Consider the following 27863-nt stretch of genomic DNA (forward strand, 5'->3'; position numbering starts at 1 on the left):
GGAAGGAGGAGGGGGACATTCAGAGTGATGGCATTTGTCTTCCCAAGTCACCGTTACGTGTGATGGAGCCCTGCTGTCCTGGGGATGGCTGAACACCTGCCTGCCCATGGGAAGTGGTGAATGAATTCCTTGTTTTGCTTGGCTTGCGTGCACGGCTTATGCTTTACCCATTAAACTGTCTTTCTCTCAACCCATGAGTTTTCTGACTTTTACCCTTCCGATTCTCTCCCCAGTCCCACTGGAGGAGAAGGAGTGAGCAGCTGGGTGGTGCTGAGTTGCCAGCTGGGGTTAAACCACGACACTGCCTCACATGATATGTACTCAGAAGTTTCTGTGCATAGCAAAAGAAATTCAGGGAATTGCAGTAATTTCCTTTGCCACTTTATTTGATTGTGCAGCAAGAGGGAATGAGGTAAACTACATTTGCATTAAAATTATTATGATTTCTGTTTTTCAAATCACAAATATTCACTGAGATCAGGAATAAGAATAAAACATCCCATTTAGGTATTTCATTTGCAGTGTTGTTTTGCATCAGTGATAAATGCCAGCTAGGTCACATTCCATCAACAGTGTATTAAAATGCCTTGTAATAAGCAGATGTTAACAAAACAGTCCTAAAAGTATTGTACAGGCCAGTTTTACAATGCAATAGGCCAACAGTTGTATGATCAAAAGAACTTTAGGACAAGAGGAACTGGGGCCAGACCCCTGCTAGAAGTCTGTATGGGAAGAGAAGTATTTACAGCCCCATGCTTACAAAAGTAATTAAGTCAGAGGCCGAAGATGGTACCAGAATAGATTATAAATCATGGGATTTTTTAATCTGTTTTTCTGATGTGGAAGCCTCTAGGCTCTACATTTTGCGCTTATCTTCTGAAGCCACAGGAACTTGGAAACCTATGTTTTGTTCCCCAAACGAAAGCAGAGATTATTATTTACAGACATGAGTTAGGAGCTGGGACTTCAGAGAGAACACCAAATGCATTGCAAAGTAACTGCTAAGAGTTTGCTTTCTGGTACTGTTTTTTTTCTTAAACTTTCACATAATCAAAGTACAGGCTTAAGTGGCATGGATTGGTTAAATGTAAATATATGAGCATTTGGCTGAGCACATTTTGATGATAAAATGAAGCCAACGCTAAGAACTGCTGCTAAGGACTTCACTGTCTCTCAGACAGGTAAAAACCCACACACTCCTGTACAATTTGTTTCAAGTTTGAAGCCAGCTGTGCTGGTTCTAAGCTGAATTACAGCTCTTTTCCCCTTTGCTTGATTTACGTCTTTTTCAGAAAGGGTTTAAGCAAGTTCTGTGTGGGATCATATTTACTTTGAGAGGCTGTTGGACCGATTCCTTCTGTGAGTCTCTGTACGTGTGGCAATACATATTGCAATGCTGCAGGAAACACAGAGGGACGTTATCTTGGGCAAGCAGCTCCGAGAAGAGGCTTTCTGGTCCAAATGAATGCAATTCACACAGACTGAGAATAAATTTCTAGCTTTTCAGCGCATCCCCAGTCTGCACACACTGACTGAGCAGGACTTGTGAAAACAGGAACTGTCCCGTCCGAGCGGAAACATTGTCCTCCCACTTTGGGTTGTCCAGAATCCTTCTCTGAAAATGCATCTACTCTTGTCTTCCTTAATTTGATGAGACTGAGTTAGAGCACTCTTTCAGAGCATTCCTACCATGCAAACCTATGGCTCAGGTGGATTTTGAGCATTTTCCCACAACCCAGCCTTTTTTTTTGTCTTTTTTTCCCCCCTCTGATTATCAATATGTAACACAGTACACTTTTTAACGACTGTTTTGAAATTTTTCTCCCTAACTTACTCCTCAGGACACCAAGATGTTGCAGTATGACCTGATGGCTGCTGCAATAACTCAGCAAGAATTTTGGCTTCAAAGAAAAACTAGTGTCTGAATCATGGCAGGAGGAAGAGATGAAACAGTAAAAACTCCCTCTGGTGTAGATGGACAGAAGCTTAAACCAGATTGCCTGCGAGGGAGAGCTGGCTTGGCAAAGTCAGGGAACAGGCTTTTGGGAGACCACGTTCCACTCAAACACTGATCCCTGTGGCTTCTTGAGCAGCTCATTTCACTTTTTTTTTTTTTTTTAAACTTTTCTTGTTTTGCTTATGCCACTGTGATTAGAAACTAGACCTTCTTTTCTGTGCATAGCTGTTAGTATTCTTAGCAAAGAAAGAGCCAAGATCTTTGCTAGGCTGCTTAGGCGTTATCATAAATACATATATACATAAATTCCTGCATTATCTTTCAGAATTAGATCTTCTGTTCTTCCATATCACTACTTAAATAAACAAGGAAAAGCCTTAATCTAAGCTTTTTCGGGTTTGTGGTTTTTTTCTGGGCAGGGACATCAATTTTTTACTGTAATCCCTAGCAAATACAGTTTTAGTGCAAAATTCTGGGTTTTTATACCATTGTAAATCTGGCATTACTGCTGTGAGGAAAATGAGACTTATGTTAGCAAACTGAGAGCAGAATGTGACCCTCCAAATTTTGGAAGAATTCATAAAATGCTTGAAATGAAAAACAAGATTATAGGTGACATTTCAAATCAGACTGCCTTTAGTGTGCCTGTGTGCGTGGAAAAAATAGAAACCTTGCTGACAAGCAGAGAACGGGGAGCTGAAATAAAGAAAGATTAAAATGGGGAAGAGCACGACGTGAAACAGAAAGGGAAAAACTACCGAGGGCATTATGTGGATGAAAAAAGAAAGAGGGGTAAGCTCAGCCCAGCTGAAGAGAGCAAAGGGCAAAATGCCAATTACACCTTGATCAAAGGTTTAAAAGATGTAAAATGCTAACTGAGATAATGAAAAAAAATTCAAAGGGCTTTCTGCAGGTAGTATGCAAATTTGCAGGTAGTATTGGGCAAATTTTTGAGCAGGGAAAGAAGGGAGATGGAGACGGTATCCCAGCTGTAAATAAAGCCATTGGTTTCATGAAGTACGCCCCCCCTGAGGGAAAGCCGGAGTGGAAGTGTAAAGTGGGACTGATACGGCTCCTTTTTGGTAGTGGGCTAAGGGAGAACTTAATTACTTACAGTGCGGTATCAGGCCAGACATCTGGGACATTGTTGTGAAAGTTAGAAGAATCTTTTAAGGCACCTAAATCTGTATTTAGGGATCTGAATAAATAGGTTATCTCAAGGGCTTAGCCCTACCATTCTCCTTTCTCAGACAACTAGGAGGTGTATATATTTACTTGTGGACAGAGAAAAGACAAATGAGTAATGTTTGCCATGATGAAATGTCTTTATTCTACATGCAGATAAAATATCATGGGTCTCACCGGGCTACATGCGATCTGTTTGTCTACTATTGGTAAGATCTGTACTGCTTAGCATTTGGCTTAGACCACTGTATTTTTCTAATATAGAATCATAGAATCACTTTGGTTGGAAAAGACCTTTGAGATCATCGAGTCCAACCTTTAACCTAACCCTGACATCCCACCACTAAACCATGTCCCTAAGCACCTCATCTATCCTTCTTTTAAATACCTCCAGGGAGGAGGACTCGACCACCTCCCTGGGCAGCCCATTCCAGAGCCTGACAACCCTTTCGGTGAAGAAGTTTTTCCTAATGTCTAGCCTAAACCTGCCCTGGCGCAGCTTCAGACCATTCCCCCTCGTCCTATCATCTGTTACCAGGGAGAAGAGGGCGACCCCCACCTCACTACAGCCTCCTTTCAGGCAGTTGCTGAGGACGATCAGGTCTCCCCTCAGCCTCCTCTTCTCCAGACTAAATAACCCCAGTTCCCTCAGCTGCTCCTCGTATGACTTGTGTTCCAAACACCTCACCAGCTTGGGTGCTCTCCTCTGGACATGTCCCAGCAACGCAACATCTTTCTTGTAGTGAGGGGCCCAAAACTGAACACAGTATTCGAGGTGCGGCCTCACCAGCGCCGAGTACAGGGAAGGAAACATTTCAGTGACTTTGGAGAAAACAAATATTTGTGTATAATTCCTTCTTTTCCAGTAGTATTTCTGCATGGCAACTAAATAAAATTGCTAGAAAAAATTATATTCCTTGTATTCATCCATGCATCCATATCATTCCTTGATAATGAAAATGAAATAAAAAAGAAAAAAAAAGCAGGAAGATAATTTGGTTCAGAAATTTTGGGGAAATACTTAATATTTTTGAAAAGGAAAATAAGAACACAGGAGACCTTTCAGATTTCAGGCTTGGAGAGTAGGAGCCTCCAAATCATTCACTTGGTAAATGGCTCCAGTAAAGCCCCAGCCTTGTACCCAGCGGCTCACCTGAGCGCCTGCCGGAACGACGCTTGCACTGGTTTCACAAACCCACCCCCCAAATAACTGAAGTCAAATATGTCAGGAAGGATTCACAGGGCTGGGGCTACAGGCACTAATATCTGCAAAGCTCTGTCCTGATCACCATCTATCGCAGTACAACGCTGGAGCTGTACTTTCAAAGCAGCAGGTTGTTTACTTTAGAAATATGCTATAAAATAAACCTTGAGTTCTAGCAGGTTATTTCTTCATGTCACTGTAGCTGCAGTTTAGATATCCTAGAAAACAAAATACAGGTGAGAGGTGGATGAATTGATTGTTTTAAGTAGGCTGTTTGGCTTGATTGCAGTCATTGCTTTCACCCTTTGAAATTTTATGTTAATGAGACGCAATAGCTTCTTAATGCAAGACAACCTTTGAGAGGTGCATAGCCTTAAAGTCTGGTTTTAAACAATGTTTTCTTTCCATGTGGATTTCAAGGGAGCTGTTAATGTAAATGCGTATAAAACTGCCAAACACGCACAGCAGTTTCTGAAAAAATATTTCTCAGTAGAAATACTGCATGGGGATAATGGACTGCAATAGCTATTTCTTTTTTTTTGGGGGGGGGAGGGGAAATAGTTTTTCAAGCACCTTGCAAGTCCAATGTTCAGCACTCCAGCTGTCAGTCAAACAGAGGTGGGAAAACATAATACCATAATATAAACCGTAAGAACCCAAACATAAACCATGGCTATCTGTTCCCTCTTCTGAAAAAACAAAGCCCACCCCCCATGGCTTGCAATGTTCTCTGCCCCTGGGATGAAATAAAAAAAAATGAAATCCAGCCTTCTTTTCATTAAGTACACTGAGCTGCAGTAAACTGCTGCCCAGCATCGGAGCAGTGTTAGACACCCCTGCAGGCACAAGCTTCCATTACTTGGGCACACCATGGTGGAGGAATCCTTTCTGCATTTTAGCATCGTTGGACCCTGTCCTCTCCTCAGCAGTGAGACAAGGCAACAGTGAGATTCTAAGATGGACCCAGCAGTTGCCAGTGACAAAATAACCCTTTCTGAGTATTGCCACACGTTAAGAGCAACTCCCCTACACCACATTTGGGGAAGAGTTGCCAGACCACGAACACATGAGGTGAGAGACAGAAAACCAGAAAGTAAAGTAATTCTACGAAAAAGGATCATGAAATAGTACCTTTTTTAAAAAAAATATCATCTTTTCTATCTTCGCTTATTCAGAGCTGTGCTGTAATGATATTAATGAGCTCTTAAGACTTCACTGATCTAGGAGTCTCATGGTAGGGTAAAGTAATGGTATGAAAGCCTAAGAATTAAGAATTTTTTTTCTTATAATTATGCAGTTCAAGGAATGGAGAGCTTGAGGGTGTGTGCCATAAGCACTCAGACACTGCCTTAATGAGGAAGATGATTGGGGTCCATCAAAGGGCCAACAAAGGCATGAACCCAACACCCATGGTGTTTCTTAGAGGAGGATGTGCAGCTTGGGTAATGTCCAACTTTACAGCTCTGTGACCTGGGCTGATTCATCCCCCCAGTTTACAGTATCAGTAATTCAACAGCTGAACTGGTGACTCCAGTTTTCCTTTATAAAAAACTTGTGAATTTTCAGGGTTCAGTTCACCTAACTTAAGAATTCTATTTTAGGATGAGAAAAAATGCACCTCTTTCTTACTTACTCTTCACCCTTAAAGTATTCATCCCTGTGGTGGGTTGATGGTGACGCGTGCGATAAGATGATACCTAACCAATGAATACGTGTTACAGCACATAAGAAGCTGATTAAGTTATAAGAAAATATAGCTTGTATTTGTTAAGCTGAAGATGCTTAACAAACACTTCCAAGTGCTATCTGATTGCCAGTGCACAACAGCAGGCATCCTTTAAAGTCCCAAACAACTGAACCACATGAAAAGTGCAACAGTAAGTTGGGCTGTGTCAGTCAGTAAGTTGGACCTGATCCATCTCATCTTTGAGTAAGACTGGAAAACAAACTCTTGAAGGACCATCTGTAGCCCATGGGTGAGCAGCAGCTGCATTTAGGGAGCCAGTTGTGGGCAGAGTCCTTAGAGCTCCTGGTCAACCAGTAGCCCTGGGGTGATAGATGTATTTGGTAGGGCAGAGGAATAGATGAGAATGTACACCATACCAAATACAGACGATGCTCTTTATGACTTCCTGACTGTTCTTACTCTTCAGTAAGAGTAATAGGCAGTTGTTGAGGCCATAGGTGAATTTCACTGAAGCTTGGTGACAAGGATGGGGCAGATGGTCCTAGCTGCACTCTTTGGTGCCACCAAAATGCATTAGAGCTTATTTCAGAGAGGATGCAGCTTTGCTGCAAAATGTTACTTTCATTTCATTATTTCTGTGCACAAAATTATTCTTTGTCTTCACATTTGTATTGTCTTCAATGCAATTTAGAAAAGTGAGTACTTTTTAAGAGGTCTCCTAGCACCAAGACAATTTTTTCCTGTATTTCTGTTCAGAATTGCAAGATGTCATGTTGCTATGCCCTCACACAGAGCAGTTAGCACCTGCTATGCTTTGTAGCTTGCTGCAAGATCAGTGCCAAAAGCAATACCTCAAAAAGACCATGATCATTGGGTATTGACTTATGTTTGGTGCAGAACAGTGGGTATTTACTGCCATCCTTGTGAGCAAGATCTTGACTATGATTTTAGAAATTTACAACTTAGTTGTGTCTACCTGTAAAATAAAAAGCAACTTAAAAGGAAGCATGGACACATAATAGGACTAAGACAGGAGCACAGCTTCAGTGAAAGGAGCAAAAAAGCCTCTCCTGTCAGACTGTCTCTAGCCCAACAGAACTATATTTTCTGTTTTGCTCCAGGTATCTTTTGTATCAGCACACAAAACATTTCATAAAGTAAAAAAAATAAAAATTGAAAAAATTCTGTTTGCCCTTTCTTGACAATAGTAGATCTTGACAAACTGCATTGGCTCATGATAAATCAAACTGATTTGTGCCAAGTTAAGCGTGATCTCCTGGGCAGTGTCGTGGCAGTAAAGGTAAAGGACAATGAAGAACCTTTAATCACATAAATGATATGTTTATTATTCTACAGACACTGTTCTGGGTGTCTTTAGGATTCTTGTCTCAAAAGAGCATAATTCTGCTTTCAAAATTTACTGTAAAGAAAAGACAAGACTAAGGTTTGTGGAGCATTTTCCACCTTTTGCTGATCACACCCCTCTTCCAGGAAATCTTACTGCAGACCAGGGGGCTCTGGGTGTCAGAGTAACTACTGAAGGTGGGGAAAGCAAGCTTTTTGCTTATAGTGATCACCTCCTCTAATGTCGTAAACACAGGCTGCTTCCTGGGGAGGTGGGGGAGCATGTGTCTGCCCTTCCTCCATCTGCATGTGTGATCGCTGTTATACGTTCTCCAGGGAAGGCTGTAAGGTCCATTGCCCTCTCCTGTTGCATGGAACATGCCGGAGCTGCGTTAGAGTGTGGCTTCAGTGCTCTGACAGTGCTGGACTTTCTCCTTAAGGAGGCTGAGTGTTCGAGCTGGTACTGAGAAGCTGGAGTCCCTGGCTCACACATGCACAAAATGATTAGTCGATTGAACTGCGTTGCCCTCCACATTATCCGGCTTGTTCCCCCCTCTGTGCCGGAAAGCACCCTTGCTGCTCACAAGAGGAACCAGTCAATTTGCAGCAAATTAGCTGAGGAAGAAACGTAATGAGGTTCTCGATGTGAATGTCACTCCCCACCCCGGGTCACCTACCATGTTCACGTCTTTCTGTTTCGTGGCCTCAGCTGAGGGTAGGCAGCACGTTTTTTGTAAAATACTCATTAAAGGAAGAACATTTCCATGTATATTCACTAATGTGACATTCAAGTGGAAAAGAAAAAGAACTTATTTTCCTGCCCCACATACTGTGCGAAGAGATTAAAGGCAGCTGTCTCACTGGAAGTTGTAACGGTATAAATCACACAGGTATTGTTGCTAAGGAAGACTTAATACTGACGGCGTTCCTGCTACCTCTCCAGCAGGACACAGACTGGAGGGAAAGGATGAGACATGCACTTTCTGTGAACTACAGCAGTTGCAGATCTCCAAAGTTTTTTAACGGATGTCAGCATTAAGGAAATGAAATCTAACGAGTGAGAGGACAGATATAACCAAAGTATTTGAATGTAAAGTGAGCACAGAGCTGAAAAAGGTTGATGTAGAGTGATCAAAGGGAATCCTTCATCCTGCACAGAGAATGGGAAGAAGAAATGCAGCTGAGAAACCTCTTTCTGTTACATTGGAAAGAGAGCAGGAGACATTTCTATACACAATTTGCTTTATGCAAATCGCAGAACTCATTATGCATTTTCAAAAGTGTTTGTAAGACTTGAATATATTTTCAAAAAAACAGACCCAGGTGAGAAACCGTCATATAAAATTAAAGAAAAAGCAAAGAATCTTCATCCCAGCAACTCCAAAAGCTTATTTTAATTTCTTACTTCTCTCACCTGCTTAATATCTGATGGCAAAAAATTTACCAGACTGGATTTGATTCAACTTGGAAGTGTGCAATTCATCTACATATTCAGCTTCCCTTTCCTGAGGAGTAAGGTGTTACTCGAATGCGAATGATTGGTATCCCCTATTGTAACAGAGAAATATGCCAGTTTTAAAGTCCATGCATTTTGTTTTCTTTAGGCTATTGCTATAACCCTCCACATTTTGAGATCTGAATGAAAGTGAACCTCTTTGTTCACAAAGGAATCCCATCCATTTCAATTTATCAACAAATAAATTATCTGCTTCCAGCATGCACTGAACACTGCAGAGTACCTTTAGTGGCCTAAATACATGGAATCATTACTTTGCTAAAAATATCAACATTTGACAATTTGATGGCAATGACCTTAAAATTTTTGGGGAGACATTTGGACTGCAGCTGCCTCCTGCCTTAAAGCCAGTAATAGCAGCTAACTTTAGCTGAGAAGTAAGACCAGGACACCTTACTCTGATACTTTCAATTTTTCCTTTCCAGTCTCTAAATCTCTTTTCCACCTCTTGTCATCTTCACATCTCTCATATATTCATTCTGGCAATTTTATTTATATTCTATTTTCTCCTCCATTTGCTCTTTTCACAAAGGAGACTAATCGCTTCTTCATGCTGATGAGCCCCCCAAAGTCTTCATTTTCTGCTACCTTCTAGTCACTTGTGTCCTTTTTCCAAATTTTCTCTGCTGGCCCTATGACTTTTGGCTTTCAGAGCACAGTTTCCTCCATTTGATTGTTTTACTTGAACATTTAATTGCTTCTCATCCCTGCAGACGCTACTTCCCTGACATTTTATAAGAAGACTTAATCAGGACATTTCCGCTCATTTTTCTGGCAATAATCAGCTGAAACCAAAAGTGGCTGTGGGAGGATACCCATTCTGTGAATTTTTATAGGCAAACTTCTACAAGTTTTGAAGGTACTAGAAGCACCTTTTATTAGCATTTTGAAAAGATACCTATTTGCCAGCTGAAAACTACTTGAAAATTGTGTTATTAATTTACAGTAATTTTAAGGCAGGATAAAATTAAATGCTTTAAAAAATGCTATAAAAAAATTGCTAGCTCGTTAAAAGATTTTTGCTTTTTTCAAAACTGCTTATGCTCTCACGGGAAGGGAGACTAATTTCTAGGTCCAGCTTGAAACTTTTTTATACATCTAACAAAGTATTCTAACATGGAACTTGTGGTGAACATGAAAAGGGGTTTTCGAAGTGTATGTTTGAGAGCCACAAAAATGATCTGAGGGCTGGAGCACCTCTCCTATGAGGACAGGCTGAGGGAGTTGGGCTTGTTCAGCCTGGAGAAGAGAAGGCTGCGGGGAGACCTGATTGCAGCCTTTCAGTACCTAAAGGGGGCCTATAGGAAAGATGGGGAAAATCTTTTTAGTAGGGCCAGCAGTGACAGGACAAGGGGTAATGGTTTTAAACTAAACCAGGGTAGGTTTAGACTAGATAAACCCAAAACATTCTATGATTCTATGATTCTATGATTCTATGATAAGGCACTGACACTAGCAGAGGGAGGGTGACTGGCACTTGGAAGGCGGCCACGTTTCTCCAACTACCACCTGCTTCATCACAACAGTGAAAAAAAGAAAGGCAGGGGTTGAATCCAGGCCTCGTTGCCCTGGGGAGCAGCACGGATCATGTAGCTTGGGAAGACCTTGCTGGGCCCATCACACTGGGGCACGAGGTCCCCAAGCGTGCAGCGCTGCAGCTTCCCATGTCGCTTTTCGTAATGTAAGCCAAACTCTCTATTTTCTTTAATCCAGTGAAACAAACATAGATAAAGATAACTTTCTTTTTGTGTCTGCCACTCACATCAGACTGAGCCCTCCATCTCAGGGGCTTTATTCCACTGTAGCGGGTAACTCAGCATCTGGAATAAATCAGCCCTTTAATAAACTTCATCCGAGAGCTCCAGTATCCCAGCCTGGCTGATGCAGTCTGTGTAGCTTCTTGGACAAGGTATTGGCTTTTCATCTCATGCTAGTGAAAGTATTCAGCTCTTTCTTTGTTACTTGAGCAAGTCCCACTAGCTTTAGGTGGCTACTGGTGAATAAGCCCTGGAACTGGGGTCTCCAACACATCAAGTAAGCCAGAGACTGGAGAGAAATAATAGTAGAAAAAAATTGATCAGAAGCATGAAACTCAGGGATTCCTAAAAGTCACTGGTAAAATAACTGTGTGCAAAAAGGCCCTGCAGCATTACCCAGTGTCTGCTTTTACATAGTCAGGGAGAGGAGCTGGAGAAGGAGCTGAACCTCCTGTCCTCTTCTCAATGTCTGTTCTCAAAATCTTTCTTTCACCTAACATAACATTAAATGCAGATTGTTACTCTGGTGGTGTGCTTGCTTCTTTCTTTACTCTGCCTTGACCAAGCGGTTTGCTGAACTTTGATATCCTGGAGATTTGCTTATTTTTCTTTAGGATGAGAAATCTGTGATAAAAACCAGTGCCTTTAGTGGTGTCCTGTTTATTTACTGACCCCAGGAAAAACCCAGTGGGAGGCAATGAGATCTTTGCTCCCCAGGCTCCCCAACATCAGTGTTCAGGCCTAAGAGAGGTCTAAACAAGGCATCTGTAGATCTATCCTGGAGTCTGAGCCAAGTGGTGGTCCTGGTCCTGCTTTCTGATGTTCAGTTTTGCATGTATTTCTGATGTTTCTTGCTCTCAACTCTCAAAGCCAAAGGTTGCCACAGCTCCGGTCTGAGCCAGGGAGGGAAGGAAAAGCTTTGCAGAGGTTTTTGCATGATGCTATGACATGAAGTGCTAACAGAGCAGAGAGGCAGAAGAGACATCATGACCTTCCTAATGCTGCTTTTGCTCCTCTCCGTACAAGTCTGGCCTGAACAGAAATCTTCCATGCAGGTGGGCACTTCTTTTGGGTGATATGGACGTCTATTCAGCTGGAAGCTATGTTTATATACAGACTGCATGTGCAGTCACAAATTTCACAAAGTCTACACCAGCATCTTAGAGGTCCTTGAAATTTGCTGTGGCAAGAGAAGGACTTAGCTAGTTATAATAGCTAGTTAATAAGCTTTTGATAATTAGGTGACTGTCATCTTCCATTTTGGATCCCCCCTCCCCCCCCCCAAAAAAAAAGGCTGCAAAGAGCCTTCTTAGGATAAAGACAAAAAAAGAAAGTATGAGGAAAATTGCTTTCCACACTGGCAGGGACAATAAATACCACTGCACACTAGAAGGCTTCCAGCCACCAGTGATGGATAGCACTTGTTTCTAGACAAGAGGGATGGTAATATACTAGATTTAGAAACAATGCTTTTTTGATTACAGTCCCGCTTCTCTACTTGAATTATAATTTTAGTGGATACTATTTCAAGGCCTGCTGTAGCTAGGAACCAACAGCCAAGGCCCATTTCACAGCCACATGTCCCAACAATGTGGAAGGGTGGCACAAAACGGGGCCACTCTGGCACAAGGAGCACTTTTTTGCTGCATCCCTTGTAGGTTGTTCTCATACAGCCTGGCTAGATTTGCTGTAGCTCCACTCTGATGCAACCCCCTATGTCATACATCCCTGGGGTGTAGAGGGGTCCTAAATAAGAGCTGTTGCTTTGAGACATGATGAGATATCAAACTGTTGTAGAAGGCTGTTGAGGAAGTGTGGTGGGGAATGGCTGTAATAGCCAGGGTACATTTGGGCCTTGTGAGGCTATACCAAAAATTTTCCATCAAAAACCTCTGGGTAGCGCCTGTTGTTAATCAGGTTTTGGCTCACCTGCCCCCTTTAGCACACAGACTTCCTTTCCTAGGGTGATGTTGGAGAAGGGTAAAACCTTTTCTGATAAAGATGCTTGGCAGGCATGCTTTTCCTTGCTGATTTGAAGGATGGCTCCAGTCTTCTCTGTGGTTAGAAAGGAATTTTCCTGCATTTTGTTTCTATTAAGCTTTTATTTTGCAAGTAGTTTCCACATTTCTTAGAGCTCCTGACATAATTCCCATCTAATCATCTGTGACACAGCTTGTTTGCTCTGGTAGTGCCTTGCAGATGCCCTGCTGAGGAGATCTCAGTAAAGTGTGATTCTGAAAGCAAGTTAGAAATGTGATTTAGGTGTCAACACCCCAAGGAGTGATATAGGAAGGATAAACCATTGCTGTAAATAAAATCTGTGGTGCAGCTGGTCTTGCAGTCGGGCAAAGTTTTCCATGCTAAGCTGGGCCAAGACTCACCACCATCTCTAGTGCCAGAGGCTCAACACGGAAGCGCAAGTCACATCTGCCTGCCTCAGAGCTGGCAAGAAATGCTTTCTCAAGTTCAATTCAGTTCAATTTGTTGTTAATAAAAGATGTAGACTATGTAGCCACATATCTGTATTTATTTGCGAATCTGCAGCTTGTTAACAAATACCAAGTCAGAGTGATTATATTTACATTCCAGCACAAATCATTCAAATGAACATGACCAGACAGTGAAACTACCAACTGGGAGTTCGGGGCTCTTAATGATAGAGGTTTGAAAATACAGAGAAGCTGGGAGCTCTGTTTTAAAAACTATCGAGTATATGCAAAACTGGCAGGGTGAATTTAGTTGATTTAATCCAGATGTTTGCATTTTAAGTAAGGAAGAAGTGACATCAATGAAAATTTATAAGAGTAGTGAGAACTCACATAATGAGACACTGGAGAGAAGAATGTAAACCAGACGTGTCGGGGAGGATTAGGGTAGGAGTGTTTTCTCTGTTATAGTTATGTATTGGTGCAGCCAGCCATGTTTGAATTTCAATCTGACATAATTTGGAAATGCATTGTATTGTAACACTTCGTTAGACTGTGTACTGGGGATTTCAAGAGAATTTAAAGGAATCAGGCACTCTGGTGCTATTGAAATTCAGCGAGCCAGCTGTGGTGCTTCATGAGTCGTGCTGGTTGCACAGGTCTTTTCCATAGGTCTTTATGAAGTCCTATCCTGGTGACTTCCACACGGGTCATACCCACTCCAACTAGGGCTGTACTTAATTTTTTTTCCAAAACTCAGCAGTTAAAAACAAGACTGGGCAGAGTATTGCCCTTTACTTACCCCACCGTGAAACCAGTCATTAAGTGCCAATGTGTACCAGTAATGTAGCTTTGCCTGCATATCCAGAAACATTCATTATGTTGCCAGCCCTCCCTGCAGCACAGACTGTGTCACCGTTACATCAATAACAAAATCAGACTCAGACCTGGAATTTGGAGCTTGTCATTGACCCGTCACCACTTGAGATACATTTCTTTGCTGGGTCCTTATTTTCGGTAGGACCAAACAGATTGCAGATGCTTTCAAGTCCTCCACAGCACCTCTTAATCCTATTTCATGCTTTTATTTCAGTATGAAAATATCATCACTTACCAGACTCCACTGTTTATTATATTTTCAAGTATTTTTCAGCTTTTCCACCTGATACACTCAGACTTGGGTAGACTTAAATACATATACAAAGGCATCTTAATATTATCTCTCAGTGAAGCTTTCTTTTGCTTTATATCCATATAAAACATGACAATGGCCAGCATCAGGGCAGGGAACAGATGTGGTCATCTGTGTTGCAAAGTCATTCACACAGACTGGTCCTGCCTTTTGGCTTGCAAATTTGTTGAAGGACCTGGTCCAATGGGTGTGTTTGGAATGATTTATCTTTTCTAGCTACTGGGTGGATAATATAAAACACAGATTAGATAAATGCACCAGAACTAATGTTCTCGCTCCAAGTGCAGGACATAGTCTAGCTAATTTTGTGCTATGGTCAGGTCCCTTTTTGGTCTTCATGCCTTTTGTATTCTTAGTTGCCTGGTCAACAAGTAAGAAAAAGGAAGCTTCTGCCACCTGAAACGTGTTGTAGCCTGTCTGGTGGCTAAAAACGACAGTGTTGCCATAGGCAATGGGAGATGGGGTGGGGTGGGGTAAACCAGAAAATTGGAGAATATAAAAAATGATTAAGGTATAAACTAGAGAAGGAAAAAATCTGAAGGGAAATGGAGGCAAACTTATTATGTGGGACTGTTTCTAGTATCTTTAAGATGTCTTTAGGGGTTGGTATCTTGAAGCAAAACATGCCATTTAACAACCGGGCCACATTTTGAAATAAATATTTTCTAGGAGATAGCTACGAAAAATGAAAATGAGCAAAGTCCCCCACCCACCTTGACACTGTAGGAAGTTCCGGAGTTTTACCCAAGGCTTGAATTAGATCCTGGTTTGGACTGAAGTCATCCTCCAGTTTCTTTGCTTCTGCCTTCCTCTTCAGCTGCTTACAAACCATCTGGAAGAGGGAAAGATACCTTCAGCTCAGTGCCAGCCTCCTTTCTTTCAAAAGCTTTGAGGAAAATTGCTGGGGGAATGAGGAAAGCACTGTCACTTTTTGGATACCACACGAGGACTTTGCCTATACCTTCATTCTACTTCAGGAGTAGAAATTGATCCTGTATCAAAGAAATATATAGTTTTCTTCTGATAATTACGAGAAAATAATTCTCTCTATGTCTGGAAAGTGCAACATAGCAGAGATTGTTGATATAGATTTGATAGGTAAAACTTGAAGGACATGCTTGCAGCAGTGATATATCAAAGTATTCTGTAGTTTAAAATCAGTTCTTCATGTGCTTTTGAGTTTCCTATGTGACTTCCCATCATTTAATTCCACTACAAAAGCCAATTTGATGCTGAAAATAAAAAACAACTGCTGAACAACTTATTCTCTAGGGACTGGAGCACAAGTCTTATGAGGAGCGGCTGAGGGAACTGGGGGTGTTTAGTCTGGAGAAGAGGAGGCTGAGGGGACACGTCACTCTCTACAGCTCCCTGACAGGAGGGTGTAGTGAGGTGGCTATCGGTCTCTTCTCCCACGTAACGGGTGATAGGACGAGGGGAAATGGCCTCAAGTTGCATCAGGGGAGAATTCAGGTCAATATTACGAAAAATTTCTTCACTGAAAGAGTGGTCAAACATTGGAACAGGCTGCCCAGAGAGGGGGTGGAGTCACCATCCCTGTAGGTGTTCAAAAAACGTGTAGACGTGGCACTTTGGGACATGGTTTAGCAGGCATGGGGGTGTTGGGTTGACAGTTGGACTTGATGATCTTGGAGGTCTTTTCCAACCTTAATGATTCTATGATTCTGGGGACAATCCCATCAATTCACATGAAATGGTAAAATCTGACCCTGGATTATTAAGGATTACTGGATTACACTTGGGTTTGTGTGTGCATTTGGTTTAGGCAATGAAAATATGGTTTGAGAGCACTAATAGCAACTGCCTTAGATAAAAACATATGAAGAATTGCCTGGAGCCACTCACCTGAAAACACAGTGTTTAAAGCATTATTTTCACACCCACATTTGTCCATTTAGCCCAAAGCACTAGAGGCATTCAGTCCCCAAGGTCTAGAGCAGTGATTTCAGTTTGTTGTTTTTCTGAGCCAGACTGTGAAGGTGTTTGAGCTAAAGTAATTTTTTTTACAGATTTTGTCACAATTTTCATGGCATAATGCAACTTCTAGACCTACTTTAGTTCTATGTAGCAATTATAGTGTTGTTTATTCTTTTAACATGTGACACTTCTAAGTACATCAAAGAAAAGTACAGCCATACTACTGTACAGTCAGATCTTTTCATCATTCTTCAGGAAGTCAACATATTTCTGGAAAAGAAAGATTGCTCAGGAAGTCTTGTGAATGGAGTGTTACTAATTTTACATCGTGCAGCAGAGCCTGGTCATGGCTAGCAAGCAATTAAAAAGAGGGTTAGTAATTACAGACAGAGAATGCCACAATATCAAAGATATTTCAAAGAAGGCATTTGCTTTTCTGCTTCATGTGTCCAATTTGTCTGTTTCTAAAATGAAATCCATCTGGTGTTCGTATGGTATTTAACACTATTTCCATCCCCAGTGGGAAAGCAGGGGGAATCCAGAAGCCCTATTATAAATGGCAACCAGCAGTGCTTCCAGAATTTGTCTGTTCATGTACAGGTATTTTTCCTGTTGGAGAGCACAAGGGTTTATTTAGTCGAGTGACTGGATGCACAAGGTTTCACAGCCCAGTTAGAAATAGGTGAGACTCACCGTTCTTGCTATGCAGTTTTTCTATGGTTTAAAGTGCACAGGAGGGCAGTTTTTGAAAATTATATGTTCTTGTCTCTGCATGTAAAGAGCACAGTGACTGTCCAAACCTCCATTTAAACAGGGTTAGTGGAAATCACATGAATCTATTTGAAGGTTTACCATGTGATCTTTTAACTGGAGGGCAATGGAATCACCTGGCCCCTTTCTTACAAAAAATCTTTTCAGTACTATCAAAAATGCTCCATTATAGTAGTCTTAGTTCAATCTGTTCACACATTATATGAACTACATGAAGGAAATAAAATTTCAGAGGTGATAAATGTGTAAATACTTCCCAATTTGCACATAATGTTGTATTCTGTCTGGCATCAACAGTACTTGGACGCTTCTGATTATGATTTTTCCTGTCCGATGAGGAAGTGAAGGGCCTAATATATCATATAGCATTACTATGAAACATGTACATTAAAATTATACTGGTTTTTTGGTTAGTACTACAAATATTTGGCAACAGTAGGTACACGATGAGAGTTTATACTAGTCTTTGTGTATCTTTTTTGTAAGTATACAGATGGTCATGCTGGATTAGACCTGTAATGATGTCTGGTTCTATTTTTGACAGGAGGCAACAGCAGGTAAATGGGAATCAGCATGGAGGAAGATATACTACACAAGCTACCAAAGGCTGTTTTCTTTGGCCACTGTGTTTGGAGTACACTCAGTATTTTTTAAAGCAGAGTAAAAACATATACAACATGTTTGTTAATGGTTCCAGTGTCTGCTTTGATGGCTAATTCTTTTTTAACATTGTTGAGTATTAAGTGGATGGCTGAGAAAGAAAAAAATGGCAATTTAAAAGTCAATTTATGTTCAAAAATTTTCTGAGCATTTTGTGAAGAGGAAAGTTCCCTTTGCTTTGTAGCTGAAGTATGCACTTGAATGCAAAGTCGTGGCTTGAATCCTTTCTCCTTCCACACCTGTGTTGATCTCTCCTTTAGCAGCTATTTTCTGTAACTGGTAGGCATCCTGCTGGGTCAGACAGAATGAGCTCACAGCTCATTTCGTACACTACTTGCTTAAGAAGAGGTGGAAAGAAATTAAAATTCTAAGTAGCAGCAAGGTTTTGAACATGCTCTGCATGCCAACAAGGTGTGTTGCCCAGCATGCTAGTTTGGTGGGACAGCAGGTAAAAAATGATGTTTCTCTTTTTGTTATTCACCAGTATTTCCATCATAGACTTGAGAAACCAATTCTGTCAAAAGACGTTTCTGAAGTTCTATTCTACTTTTCAACCAGCAGCCATTCTCTGACGAAAAAACTGTTCCTCTAGAAAACGCCAAGCCAACCTCTACTTTTGATCTTGGTGAAATCCTGGGACAACGGCTTCTTTGGAGCTAAGTAAATGCATTGCTGCATATTATAATCAAATGCTCTTTTGCTCTTGTGTTGTCAGAAAACATAAACAGGAACTCCTGTTATTATTCACTGTTTGCTGTTATTTACATTCTTCCTTACTGAAACGGAACAAATAATTTTCATAAATTCGTGTAATGTTAATGTTTTATTGTTCTGCCTTCAGTTGCTGTTATTCAAAGTTAAACTAGGTCACCTTTAAATCCCAGTTGCCTTGAAACTTCTTTTAAAGTAGGCACAGAATTTGCCTCTTTTAGATGCTTCAGTAGGAGATTTCAAGGAGAGACTGAACGCTTTTCTGAACGGTTAAGCCACTTGATTCTGATGTTGGCTCCCAGGTCTCAGGTGTATACTATGTGCCCTTATACTACGTGCCCTTGGTAACTTCTTGTTCTTTAATTTCTGAGTTTAAAGTGCCCAAAGCAGAGAACGTAGAACAATAACTGACATCAGTCCTTGTAGGTTACATAAAAAAGCAATCACAAAGCACTCATGACTGGAGGAAAAGAGGATGCAGATCAAAGCTCAGTGCTCAGATTCATAGAAGTATTTGGGTGTGTAGGACTAAATCCGCAAAGGGACCAGGGTAACTCATTGCCATGCCAGCCATTGGAGCCAAGGGTCATATGTCACGGAAATCCTCAAAGCACTTGCTCAGATCTTGCTGCCTGGCCCAAGAGATGTTGACATTTCTGCCAGCCAGCACTCAAATTACGCCCTAATTCAGATGCCGATGAATGTCTGGGAGCCTGACTTGCAACAGGAGGCTTCAAAGCAAACTCACATTCTCCAGGGTCGGGCCTCACACAAATTACAGCTGAGGACAGGACGTAGTTACCCCAGTGCCCACAGCCTCAGGGCTTGGATGCTTTTCTTGAAGTCGTGAGATTTCTTTTTACGTCTGCATTGGGCTCTGTCCCTAACATATCCCAGCTGTCTTATCATAGGTTTTAGGATAATCCTGTGTAAAGTCAGATCTGGTTTAAGAGACACGGATAGACCAACTCTTGTGAAAACACCCTAATGTGAGAATCTTGCTGGAGCTTACCTCCTGGGAGCAGGGAGGAGGGAGGTCACTGCCTCAACAGCTGCACAAGCTCAGGGTACAAATGGCTCCCATTCAATACCACATCAGGTTTAAACTTCTCTGCATACATCAATAATTTTTGCTTCTTCCTGACCTTGTCCAGGCTAATCCCATCAGTTACTCCTACTCTCTCAGCCTTTATTCTTACCATTCCCTATGGCTGCAGTACTCTACCTGCTGTGGACCTACCTTTTCTAATTGAGGCCCCAATGTTGCATGTATATGAAATGTTCCAACAAACTCAACAAACCAAACCCTCTAATGATGCAAATTACCACAGCACCATTGTCTCCAAAAATGCTATGACAGTCTGGATGATCTGAGGGCTTTAACACTAGAAGCCATGGGCTTTAGCACCTCTGCATCGGGAGCCCTGTCATGAGAATTTGGCACCCTTTGAGCTACTGTCCTGGTTTCAGCTGGGATAGAGTTGTGGTTTTTTTCCTCTAGTAGCTGGCATAGTGCTGTGTTTTGGATTTAGGATGAGAAGAATGTTAATAACACACTGATGGTTTAGTTATGGCTAAGCAGTGCTTACACCAGTCAAGGACTTTTCAGCTTCTCATGCCCTGCCAGTGAGAAGCTGGGAGGGGGCCCAGACAGGACAGCTGACCCCAACTGGCCCAAGGGCTATCCCATACCATATAACATCATGCTCAGTATAGAAACTGGGGGAAGTTGGCTGGGGGGTCAACTGCTGCTGAGGAACTGGCTGGGCATTGGTTGGCGGGTGGTGAGCAATTGCATTGTGCATCACTTATTTTGTATATTCTTTTATCATTACTATTACACCACCCACCCCCCCTTTTTCTGTCCTATTAAACTGTCTTTATCTCAACTCATGAATTTTAATTTTTCTTCCTTTTTTTCCGATTCTCTCCTCCGTCCCACTGGGGGTGGGGGGGAGTGCAGGGGGGGAGTGAGCAAACGGCTGGGTGGTGTTTAGCTGCTTGCTGGGTTAAACCACAACAGCAATCCCTGCACATATCATTCATTAACTCATAACTACTCATTGAACGTTGTTTGTACAATGGGCCTTAAAGCTAATATTTCTGCTCTGTTGTGTATTCCAGCTACACTCATCATTAAAGAGAACTCTGCCTTGCTGGGTACACAGTTTATTTTTCCATCCCCTGTCATTTTAGGTTTGTCACTTCAAAGATCACTTTGAACCTGGATTTGTGTTAGCTAATGACACAGAACCTCTCTGCATACAACTCGTCAAGAATAAAGCATATTAGCAAGTAGACAGGTTTGTTCCCAGTGGGAGGTTTGTTTGCTGGTTCTGCTCACAGTGGTCTAGAAAGGTTTCCCTCCTTTCTCAGGGATGGTACTGCTGTTTCATTCTCCAATTCAAGTGATTGTCAGGTAAGAGTTCTTACAGATGGCATTCAGTCTCACACAACCACATTAAAACTACCAAATTGTCTAGAAGAACAAGTCCTTCAGCATCTACATGTGTGTGTGCCATCACAGAGGTATTATTTTAGTGAAAATTGTTAAAATACCTTTATTTTTTTTCTTTTTATATATTTATTGATACGTGTTCCCTGGGTAGGTTTAATATAATGTTGACAGAAAAATTTTAAATTTAATGGTTAAGATATTTTCATTTTAAAATTAACCAAGTCCTTTTGCTGAGTTGCATTTCTCTTTCTCAAGCTGTTGTAGTTTCTGAGTTATTGGTTGAAATATGATTACTGGCACATCAAACTAGCAACAGTATCCTTGCTTTTGCCCTTTTCAGCTTTATGAGGACTAGTTTGTTAAACATATAGACCTTTGGGGAGGCAGAATAACTGTTCTGTATCTTGGCTGTTTTTCTTCTTCCCTGAAGATGCAATGTGGGAACAAGCTGCGGAGGAGCTGGTAGAAATGTGCTGTGATGGTTATCGTCAGGCAGTAGCACTGCAGGGGGCCAACAGGAAAGGGAAACGAAAAATTTTCTTCAGAAATCATAGGTTGAATGTATCTTATGAATTGGGTTTGCACCAGTGGGATGGATGGGGATATCAGTATTAAAACTGTATTGAAAAGGGAAGCACTTCTTGGCATGTATGAAACAAATGTGAAATTCCCATCAGGCAGCACGCTGGTTTAGAGAAGGAATATTGGCGTACCCCGACAGTCATAATCATGTTATGGGCAAAACCACACCCCACATGTAAAGCCAGTATTTTATTATTACTATAATTGAAGTCTTAACAGTCTCATCCAGGACAAATACTTAAGTCCAAATTTGATTGCTACAGAAAAAAAAAAAAAAAAAGAAATAAAAAGAAAATGAATACTGCCATACAGAAAATGCTTCAGTAAATACAATACAGTTAAAATTGTAATACACACACTTTCTGGCAGCTACCCCTTTCCCCGGTGTTATGCTCACCCTTCCACAGCCCTGTTGGGTCCCAAGGTTGATGTCTTCAGCCTGGTGCACACATGGGGGAATGGTGAGGTATCAGCATCATGAGACCGTTGCTGAGAAAACAGTGCTGTCATGCTAATGGTTTCTTTTTCCTTGTTCTAAGATCCACTTGGGGTAATTTTTATGTTTGCTAACAAGCTTTTACACCTTGGTCTTCATTTGTCTGCAGCTCCATATTACATCTGATCTTCCTACACACGGTGCCTTTTATGTATGCTGAATACTATTTCTTTGTTTTCTGTGTTAGCTGGGCTTTTGTCCAGCTCCAGGTCTGCACTTCTCCAAATGACCATCAGTGAGTCATTTATAGCCTTGGGGCCAGGCTGTGTCCCATCTTTTATCATCCCATGCCCATACTCTACAAGTCATCCTGTAGAGGAGACAGATAGCTTCTGCTGTCAAACCAGGCCTGTACTTCTCTATACCTTATGGCAGAGTCCTAAATAGCTCATCCTACACAGAACAGCTACTTGTTACTACTGCCTATATCAAAGCTATGGTGTTACCATACAAAGATAAACAAAAGTAAAATGATTTATGCATAGCCACCTGGTTGGAAAAAAAATCACTAAAGCAAGCAAAACCAAAGCTCTAGGCAGGTCAAGAAACATTCAGCTAAAGCAAGCCTGAAAAGCCTTAGCCCTGGGGTCTTGAGACCTCGGTACAAAGACTTCTGTGCTCAGAGTACTTACATATCTGCATCAGCCTCTCAAATGTGGGTGCCCAAACTGCTCACTCTGGGTGTTTGAGTGCTATTTTGGTTTTATTCTACTCTGAGTAGTTGCTGTGCAGGAGCAGCTTTGCTGCTGGGTTTAAAATCAGATTCACCAATGTGTGTCTCTGGGCCAGCCTGGAAATACTGGTGGGGAACCAGAGACAAACTTACCTTCCATGTAGGTAATCTGTGCTGGCCACTCCTCTTGGACAGCATGTGATGAAGCTGCAGATCCTACCCACCCACATGTCAGGGTGGCTGACCTCCAACAGACATGATGGCCCTGGATCTTCTGAGAAGGGCCCTAATGTTCCCTGCTGTTCAGCAGATGAGACTTGCAGGTAAGCCTTGATCCATGTTTCTGAGTTATGAAAAGCAAATGCAGAATATAAGGTCAGGTTGGCTCAGGGAGGGGTGAAGGTAGGTCTGGAACAGTTTGTCCCACAGGCAGTAATAATAAGTAAGACCCCAGACTGTACCAGTCATATGGGATGCTTTGATTAATTGACAGATTGCATAGGTAATGAATACCTCCTCACTCCTGAGCTTGCTGGCCAGGCTTACAGTCACAAGACGAAGGGGACTCCCATAACTTGCTGGATGGTTTTTCAGATTACACTTTGCACCCTTTTTATTTCAATTTTTTTTTCCCAAATTCAGTGTTATTAATACCCAGTTGACTATATTTATGTATTCTTGTTCCTGAAGATTCCAAGTGAAGCTGTTTTCTGACTACTTTTTAAATTTCTTCTTGAGAAATTTGATATCTGTGATATACTGTCTTTGACAGTCACAATACCACTCATACATATGCTTCTCATAATCTCATATGTACTTCTTGTGGTGTCCCACAGTAATCAAGGGTATGATCAAATTTACATTTCTTTGTGAGGAGAGAAAATGCAGCACATGACCTCTCTTCTAAGCTGAATTGGCTCTACTTACATAAAATGGTGTTATTGTTGTATGTTCAGCTCCAAAGAAATTGATGCTTCCTACATCATTCACTGATTAAAAAACACAGGAAAAGCAGACATCAGAGCTCAAATCCAAATCCTGGGAGGGAATGCTCTCTCCAACCTTTTGCTACTCTCCAAATCCTTATTAGACTTCTGGAAGTGAAACATGTAAAGTTGCTGTGAAGCTTTAAAGTGGAACCCTGGAGAATTTCATATCGCGTGGTACAAAATGTTCTGAAGGTGCAAATCAGGATTTGGGGTATCAAGAAGCCTGATTTTTTCACCTACAGATATTCACAAGGGGAAATTGCAGTTTTCCAGACATGATGCCCCCAGAAATTTTGATATTTTCTACACTAAAAAATTCTTTGTAATAATACAGATGGCATTAAAATTGTTTAAAAAAACTCCAAAGAACAAAAAAATCCAAAAGCCCAATCCCAAGAAAAAGATATTTTATGACTTTACTGCACTGGGAATGGTGAAAAAGTCTATTTTACTCTGTGAATTTAAAGTTGTGTCAGGGGAAATCTGCCCCTCATGTCTACAAAAATGTTCCAATTAAAATATTTACTTTTCCATCAGTCTGCGATATAATTGTTCTTCCATTGGTTTCCAGAAACTATTCTTCCATTTCATTTGATATGGCTGCTCTGCTCCCCAAAAGGCAAGGATATATTTATTATATGTTATCTGTTTCTTTGCTCATACTTCAAAGTGTTATATTACCTAGCTGATTGGCTTAGTGATCTTTCCAGTACCATGGTTAATACGATGGAAGGAAGAGTAAAAAGGAACTGTGAGGGACTGGGCTGCAGATAGATAGAGATATTTTGGACTAAATTATAGTAATTCAGGGTCTGGTTCAGTATGAGACGCTGTCCTACTTCAGTAAAAGCAGCCCAGTTTATGGTAGTTGTGGACTGGTTGAAGGCTCTGTTATTTGGCGTTATATGAAAGTCTTCCATGACAAAGACAATGAGATGCTGCTGCATTGCTGGTTTTCCACCATTCCAGTGAGGGAACGTGTTTTGCCATTTGTGTTCGCTTCATTTAACAGGCACAGATTGAGACAGAAGGAACGGTTTAGGTAAGGGAGTAATCGTTATGACTCAGTGCATGTGTGGTAGTAAGGAATTTCAGTAAGAGCACAAAGAGGCAGACTATTGAAGGAGCAGATGCAGACAGGGCAATGGTTTACAAACAAATTACTGATGTGGTAGCTCAGAAACCAGGAGCATTGTTCCAGTGCTGATGTCAAAATTGTGTGCTGTAATTAATGAAACCCCTTCCATCAGAGAACTGGATTTAAGAGCTTAAGCAGAGGTGCAGTTAGCGTGCAGAAGAACTATGTCCCTTTTTCCTAGTGGTGCTGGAACAAAAAGCCCTGATTTGCACAGTGGTTGGCGGAAATTAGAAAAAGCATATGGGATTTTAGGCTTGTTTCCTGTCATTTAGACCTCTAGTTTGTGGCTGAGCAGTGGATTTAAGAATGTGAATTAAAAATAAAATTAAAAACATCCAGTAGAGAAATAGGCTGAAAGCATTTTAGAATTTTCTTAGGGAGATGTTGCCACCTCTGTTCTACTGGGATGAGGAGTGTTCCCATGCCAGGAGCATGCAAGACCTGTGGTTTCCACAGTCTAGACAGGAACAAGAGCTATTCCCAGGTTGCAGTTAGAGCTATTGTGAGTGTGTCGCTTTCTTTCTACAGCTTTGATGACACAGGTCCAAGGAAACCCTGCCCTCCACGGCAGTGCAGGTTCTGGGTAACAGACTCTGCTAGTGAAAGGTGAATTTTTACCATGGGAGCCAGGTATTGCCTTGATCTCCACATCTTCCCATGGCGCAACTACATTTCTCTTCACATTGCTCTTCAACCACCTACTTCTTTTTCAGGCATTAAGGGCTGACTTGACAAAGGACTTGGATGCTAGAAAAAGCAAAGAGAACACCCCTCTTTGCAGATCCTTCACCAAGCCCAAGTGCAGTGAGGTGGAACATGGATTCATTTGCACCACACACAAGAGGAGGTAATGAAATCTCCTGAAAGGAGGGAAACGATTTCCAGCTAGCACTGCCCCTGATTTGGACAGGGATTTGAAACAACCTTTGCAGAGACTGCCCAAATCAGAAGTGTGCTATGGTGGGACTTTCCCTGCAGGGCCTGAAGAAGTCTCATTGTAAATTATGTGAATGGTCATTAGCGGAGGGGCAAGATCCTGCTGTTCCCAGGAAAGCAAGCTAACCAAAACACTATAGCATTCACAGGCTCACAGAATCGCAAGGGTTGGAAGGGACCTCCAGAGATCATCTAGTCCAACCCCCCTGCTAAAGCAGGCTCACCTAGAGCATGCTACACAGGACTTCGTCCAGGCGAGCTTTGAATATCTCCAGAGAAGGAGACTCCACAACCCCCCTGGGCAGCCTGTTCCAGTGCTCCATCACCCTCAGAGTAAAGAAGTTTTTCCTCATATTCAACTGAAACCTCTTATGTTTCGGTTTGTATCCATTGTCCCTTGTCCTGTCTCTGGACACCACTGCAAAGAGTCTGGCTCTATCCTTGTGACATCCACCCTTAAGATATTTGTATGTATTGACGAGGTGCCCTCTCAGTCTTCTCTTCTTCAGGCTGAACAAGCCCAGCTCTCTCAGCCTTTCCTTGTAGGGGAGATGCTCCAGTCCCTTTATCATCCTAGTTGCTCTCCTCTGGACTCTTTCTAGGAGTTCCTCATCTTTCTTGAACTGGGGAGCCCAGAACTGGACACAGTACTCCAGGTGGGGTCTCACCAGGGCAGAGTAGAGGGGGAGGATAACCTCCCTCGACCTGCTGGCCACACTCCTCTTAATGCACCCCAGAATGCACCAGCATTATTCTCCCTCTATGAATTTGAAGATGATGAAATCAGGAAGGTGCTGGTTGCAGTTGCGGTGTCTGAAAACTGCAACCTGGCATCTTGTGGCTTTACTTCTTTGACCCTTTTCTCTGAACTTACCTGCAATTATTCATAGTTCAGGAGGAACACCTCAAGCAGAACACAGAGGTAAGACATCTGTCTTCATACAAGGTTTATTACTCTTGTTACTGTTCTTCCCATGTGTTTGATGTGAATTGTCAGAGGAATTAAGCAGCAAGAATGAACTGACTGAAACCTTTTGCTTAGGAGGGTGTCAGAGGATGTCTCTTCTGTTCTCTTCTGAACACTCTGTTCAGTACAGACTTTTCCTCTGATTGTCAACAGGTTGAAGAAGTCCCTCCTTTGTGATTTTTTTATAATAAAGTAAAGATGTAATGCAGAAATCAAGCCTTCATGAAAAGCTGATTGATGCAGGCTGAGACTTAAACCAGCAAGGTGGATTCCTTCCTGACATCTACCTTAGCAATGACTTGGAACCCTCTTCAAACACTAAATAAGCAAAGAGCACTGGATTACAAAGACAAATTTATTTGTGAAAGAAAGACCAAGAGGGCACCAGAAACTCCATATGGTTAAGCTTCCTCTTAAGTGGTGCCTAATATCACTTGGATCAAGTTAGGGATAAAAATACATGCCTTTGGCTCAGTACATTAGTAATCCTTCCCCTGAATTAGCTCTAAGTAAGACTTCTCCCTTAACCTTCCTGGTCTTTACACTGACTGTCTTCAGTCTCTGCTGGTAGTACCTTTTTTCCCCCCTGGGTTTCATTTCTCTCTCTCTCTCTCTCTCTCTGTTTCCTTTTCTTCATTATTATTATTATTATTATTATTATTATTATTATTATTATATCTCAATTATTAAACTGTTGTTATCTCAACCCATGAGTTTTCTTACTTTCGCTCTTCTGATCCTCTCCCTCACCCCACTGTGGGAGGAGAGGGTGAGCGAGCAGTTGTGTGGTGGGTGCTTATTTGCCACCTGAGTCTAAACCACAACACAATTCCATGTCCTTCTTATGTTGGGGGCCCCGGAGCTAAACACAGTATTCCAAGTGGGGTCTCACCAGAGCAGAGTAGAGGGGGAGAATCACCTCCCCTGACCTGTTGGCCATGCTTCTTTTGGTGCAGTCCAGGATACAGAGCACTTCTGCCCTTCTGGGCTGCAAGCACACATTGCCAAGTCATGTTGAACTTCTCATCAACCAATACCCTCAAGTCCTTCTACTCAAGGCTGCTTTCAACCCATTCTCCACCCAGCCTGTATTTGTGCTTGGGATTGCCCCAACCTGTGTTCAGGACCTTGCACTTGGCCTTGTTGAACTTCATGAGGTTTGCACAGGCCCATCTCTCAAGCCTGTCAAGTTCCTTCTGGGTGGTATTCCTTCCCTCCAGCGTGTCAACTGCACCACACAGCTTGGTCACTGGCAGACTTGCTGAGGGTGCACTCA

The sequence above is a fragment of the Egretta garzetta genome, unplaced genomic scaffold (assembly GCF_000687185.1).
Source record: "Egretta garzetta isolate BGI_Z169 unplaced genomic scaffold, ASM68718v1 scaffold107, whole genome shotgun sequence".
NCBI classification, from domain to species: Eukaryota; Metazoa; Chordata; class Aves; order Pelecaniformes; family Ardeidae; genus Egretta; species Egretta garzetta.